Below are 6,097 nucleotides of genomic sequence, written 5' to 3' on the forward strand. Positions count from 1 at the left end.
GCACTACTTTTCTTTAAAAAATTATTGGCTTTTTGTGTATTTTATACAGAACATCCTAACCAGCCTTAATCATCTTTATACCCCCTTCCCCATTGGCTCCCTCCCTTAGTCTTGCCCCTTGGGACAGGTCCAACATCAAGGCCTGGAAGCCCAGGACCACATGTGGAGTCAAGACCAGAGCTGGTCCTAGTGGGAGGTTCATTCTAGAGAATCAGTCCTTCCAAGACTAAAATCTGCAAATGATTGAAACTTTCTCAGCATAAGCCCAGCACAGAGGCAAAGCCACTGCCATACACAACCTGGGGCCTCAGGAGAGGGGGCTGTAGGGAATGCAACCACTCAGAGAAGACTGAGTGCCCAACATTAGGAAGTCTTCCATCCTCCAATCTGCTCTGCCTCAGCCCACCACCAGAAGAATGTGGAATCATTGCTCAGGTGAGGGACCACAGCTCCAGCTCATGGAAGGAGACCACAGCTCCAGATTCACAGGACAGGATCACAGCTCTAGCTGACAGCAGGAGACCACAGCTCCAAGTTTGCAGAAGGTGACCACAACTCCACGTTCACAGGAGGAAACCACAACTCTGGTTCATGGGAGGGGAACACAGCTCCAGGTTCACTAGAGGGGACCACATCTCTAGCTCACGTGAGGAGACCACAGCACCAGCTCATGGAAGGCAACCACCACTCTATCTAACAGGATAGGACCACAGCCCCAGGATCCCAGGAGGGAACCTCAGCTCCAGGTTCACAGGAGATGACCACAACTCCAGGTTCACAGGAGAAGACCACAGCTCTGGCTCATGGGAGGGGACCACGGCTTCCAGGCTAACAGGAGGGGACCACAGCTTCAGGTTCACAGGATCACGGTTCCTTTGAGAGAGGTGGCCATGATGCATGCCCCAGCTCCAACTATTGCCAGTGTGGGGTAGTCCCTTGTGCCCAATGCTCCAGTTGATGTTTTTTGATGGGCGTTAATATAAAAGTCAAAGATGAATAACATTTGTGGCCTTTCTCACAGGTCCACATGATACTTCTCTCAGACCTCCTTAGACATTCCTGTCCAGTTTTGTTCCTTTCAATCCTCTCCCCTCCACTACAACTGAGTCAGTAGATTTTCATCCTTAAAGTGACCTGTTCCTCTACATGAAATAATAACAAGCCTACTCTTCACAATTCTGCTCACTGGGAAGTTTCCCCTCATACTTTCCTTCAGGATCACACCCGAGTGGCACTGTAATGTAGCCGCTGTCCCTTTCCAGCTCATACGAACACATTGGTTGAACTCACCAATGAATCAGGCCAGAATTCTTTTCATTAAACATTTGTGAAAATCCTTTCTGGTCACAGGTAGGGGTGAAGGAGCGATATCAATGCAGTGGAAGTAGGGAATATGGGAGTCTGGGACATGTAATTTTGTCATTTACTGATCCTTTAAGAGGTACTTGTACCTAGCCAACAATAAACCACTTTCTTTATACAACAATTCACTGCTGTGCCTGCTCTAGTGTTTGATTTGGTGGGTACCTGGGTCATAAAGAAATATCAGTTCATAGAGTCACTGGTATTCCATGATTAGGCAAGTGTCCAACAGAAACCATCTAAACACTACAGCGCTTTGTCAAACATTGTAATTCTGTGCAGAAGAACTTTATAATGATTTCCCAGTGACTCCATACTTTATCTATTTAAGCCACTAACAACCTCTGGAACTGCAACTTATAGAGCCTGGGGCTGCTGAAGCACCCTGATGTTCCAGGCCCTCGTTGATGTCTTCTGAGTCAACCCATAAATGTATTGTAAAAATATTGCTAAAAGTAGTATATGCTCTCTCCAAAAAGAGGCACAATTGTGCTTCTTTATTAATTATAATAAGTAAGAGATGTGAGAACAATTTCTCTTTCACATTAGAATGAACTCGCTGACATGTCGTCCTTAACCACTAGATTCTTGAAAACATAGTTTAGAGATTTTCAAGGGCATCCATATTTCTATACTAGGGTGGGTAGAGAAACCTCTACTTCTGGTTCACCCAGTTCCGTTGACATGATGTTATCAATATATTGGAACAATGTGATGTTCTGTGCAATGTCAGGATGGTCACAGTCTTCAAAGACTTCTTTCAAGCCTGGGGACAGACAGTAAACATATGCTATATATCCCTTTCATGTAATGACATGCTGCCTTTGATTCTTCCTACTTCTACACATCAAAAAGAAAGTGTTCACTAAAGCCATAAGAGTAGAATATGGACCAAAAGCTACGTTGAAATTCTCCTTCAGATATACTCCTTCTGGCTCAGTTGTAGTTGGAGCTCCTTCTTGATTAAGTTTATGGCATGCTACTTCCCTGTGAATTATGATATGTTCCTCCAATGGTAATTATCCTGTAAGCCATCACCATGTTCAGTATTTCAGATCCATCACTACAAAATATTAAGCTCCAGGCAGGCTCGCCAGATCATTGAATCTCAAATCAGAGTGAGTCCCCCATGTCAACAAGTTTTTTTCTAACCAACATGTGTCCTGTACCCTCCCTATTCCAATATCTTCAGGGTCGGCTGTAGAACTTCATGTTCATTTGGGTCTTCTCAGTAACTTCAGCCAGGTCAAATAATTGCCTCGGTATAAGACTATTTATTAAGAAAAAGAAGATTCTGTACTTTCCTACGTGGGCTGTACTGACTCCTGATTCTATTTATTGGCCTGGAAGCAATGAGAGATGATGTGGGGCAGATACTGGCAAGAATAATCATCTTTTAAGACATTTGCTTAATGTCTTACACTAATCCTACAGGATAACCAGGCAGACCTGGCCATTCTCTAGAAAATAGGGATGTGGCAAATAAACTTGAGGTGTTAAAATCCTCAGGTCCACCTGTACAGATTTTCCTATTCTGTGTCTCAAGATCCCATTCTTTCCATATCAAGCCTATTATTGTCACATAGAAGATCCATCAACACTATACATTAAAGTGGTCGCAGATGCTCTTTATGGTATAGCCTGGTAAGTAGACATGCAGCGGTGCTGTCACAGTTCCCGCCTGTCACTTTGGAAGCAGTCCGCACTCCATGAACCATGAAGCACTACTACTATCATTGTTTGCTCAGAAGCAATAGTTGACTGAAGGTGAAAGAAAATCTGTGTTTCTAAGGCTCTTGGGATCAAGTCCTCCTGTGAACAGCTCCATCTGTAATTACGGTGGTGGGTCTGCCAGACTGATAAGATGCACAGTCAGTTTACAGTGAAGTGACAGAGAGTCTACAAAATAAGAGCCTGGTCTCCTACGGTTCAAGTTACATCTGGCATCTCATTTGTAGGCTTTCCCCTTAAGTAAAGATGAGAGGTAAGGGACAGCAAGGTTCATGTGCTGGTTAAAATTCCCCAAATTACTTTCCCTTCCTCAAATACATGGAGTCTTCCACTCCTGCGCCCCTCCACCTCTGCTCTATGTCTTATCTTTGTGGTCTTTCTCTCCCTCCCTCCTCCCTCCCTCCTTTTCCTCTTACTTCGTTACTCCACATCATTTTGTATTGTGGTGATCCTGTCTCATCCACCGTTTTACCTTTTCTTGGTAGATTATTTTAGTTCGAATCATTCTACACAAAGATGAAGGCATTTCTCTGCTGACTTCTGCTATTCTTGGAGATATTCTTTTGCTGACATGCAATGACAGTGACTCAGCAGGTGTCACTTGAAAGCAACTCATCATTCAAGGTTAGGTGTGGCTAAAAATACTCACCAATTATTCCACTCTTCCTGTACCGCCACTCTCCCCATTTCCATTGGTAGATGTGTTAGTTTTTTCACTGCTATCAAACAACTTAAAAGGAGGAAGGATTCATTTTGGATCATGGTTTCAGAGGTTCCAGGCCATGGCCAGCTGGCACCATTGCTGTGGGACTTTGATGAGGAAGAACATCATGACAGCGAGAGCATGAGCTGGAAAGCAATCAGTCACCTCAGGGAAGCCAGGGAGCAGAGAGAGAAAGTGTTTGTGTCCATGGGTTCCCACCTTTTTTCTTTTCTCCTTCATCTGAGTCCTCAGCCTGTAGGATGGTACCACTCACATTCAGGGAGAGCATTTCTTAGGTACTCTTTACTAATCTAAGAATTTCTCAAGCTGACAAACATGACTAACTATCACAGCAACTGACCTTCAGTCAACAGACTGGATTGCCCTTATCTTAAAAAATATAAATGGGGGCTGGAGCTCAGCTGTCAAGAGCAGTGGCTGCTCTTGCAGAGGACCTGGGTTCTGATCCCAGCACCCACATGACAGCTAACATCCATCCTTAATTCCTGTTCTAGGGGACCCGACACTCTCTTCTGACTTCCCAGGCCTTGTATGCGTGGGTGCACTTATGCATACTGATGCAAAGTATCTTGACTGTTCCTTTCTCAAAATAACTGCTATGTGAAGACTCCCTCTTCTACAGGATGAGTTTCTTGACTACTCGAGGTTTTTTGGGCTGTTGTTGTTGTTGTTATTTTGGTCTTTTTGAGATAGGGTCTCCTTGTAGCCCAAGCAGGCCTGGAACTCACTACCTGGACCATGGTGACCTTGGCCTCTCTACCTGTCTCTGCCTCCTGAGTGCTGGGGTTAAAGGCATGTGCCACTACACCCTGGGAGCTTTTATTTTGTATTCATGTTTAAATCCCAGTTTCTAATATAATGCCTAACATAAAAAGATATGAAAATATTTAGTGAATTAAATTGCAGATGATCACCATTGTTTTTCCATTTTATTTCATACTGTGGTTTTAGACTCCTAAGTCATTGTCCATTCAACCCAGAGTGAGACATTTATGGAGGTATTAACTTAGAAAGCATGCTGTGGTTTCAGGGAGGTGCATAGCTCTGAACTGGATTCAACCTTCCTTAGTCCTCAACTTTCACTCCCCATCTGCTTTTGATTTGATCTGCTGAAAAGCAACCTTTCTAGCATCCTGGGCTGCTATAAATTCTGTGGGGTGATTTGGCTGTCAAGAATGAGGAAATGCTGGACCTACCCCCACCCCCATTGTACAGAATCCTCTGCAAACGGAACTCCAGGCTGAAGCCCTGCTTATAGGGTTTGAGTAGGAAAACAAAATTAAGAAACTGGATTTCTTTTTCATGTGAAACTTTTCATCTGTGTTTTGGGTTAAAGGAACAGTGCAGACTCTGCTGGGAGCACCTCAAAAAACCCCACCCAGTCTTTCCAGTCACTACACTACTGATTCAGCAGGCCTACCAACTGCACATACATTTCCTGGACTGTGCAGACTTGAGCTGCTCAGATCTGTGCTCTGGGCAGAACTGAGGATCCCGAGGATCCCAATCCAGCTTGAACTTTGGAACCTGGGCATGCTTCTCAGCTGATTCAGGGTGAGTGGAAGAATGGCCCGGCAGGGCCTGCTTGCCTAATTCATCCTTGCACTGCACAGCTGTCTCCAAGGCTGGCTGATAACAGTGTGCCACAGTTCAGCACTGACCAAACTCGGTGGCTTTGATTGTGGTAAGGGAGTATCCCGCTCCCAGCAACTCTGCCTCAGGGTCACACGTGGGAGGTGCCCTGTGTTTTCTGAAGAACATGCTCTCCCCAAGCCTCGCATCGGACTCACAGCTTCATCGTCATGTGTTGTTTCTGAAATGAACCGATTTTACAAAATGAAAGAAAAAACAAAAGAGTTGGATGTGGTTGGTACTAGTATGTGTACATGTATACTACGATCTTTGTTATTTATGGAAATAATTGCACAGCAAGCTCTTTAAGTATGAAAATATATGCATTTTTGAGAGTTCAACACTATAATAAAATTGAGTTCTGAATCTGAATCTTTTACGTGAGATATACCCAGAATTATTCACTGCATTACAATTCCAAATTGAATAAAAGTACGCTCACTTAGTACAATATTGTATGACTGTATTAAGTCAACTATAAACCTAAAAATTTACAGCCAATTTTGAAAGAGATGCATCTTAGCTCTGGAAATTGTTATTGAATATGTCAATGCTGTTGTAATGAAATGCTTCTTCTAAGCATGTGGTTATTAAATAAATAATTAACTGGGAAAAAATAAATAAATCAAAGAAGAAGAAAGAGTACAT

The sequence above is a fragment of the Nannospalax galili genome, unplaced genomic scaffold, assembly GCF_000622305.1.
Source record: "Nannospalax galili isolate Female #2095 unplaced genomic scaffold, S.galili_v1.0 scaffold241, whole genome shotgun sequence".
Classification (NCBI taxonomy): Eukaryota; Metazoa; Chordata; class Mammalia; order Rodentia; family Spalacidae; genus Nannospalax; species Nannospalax galili.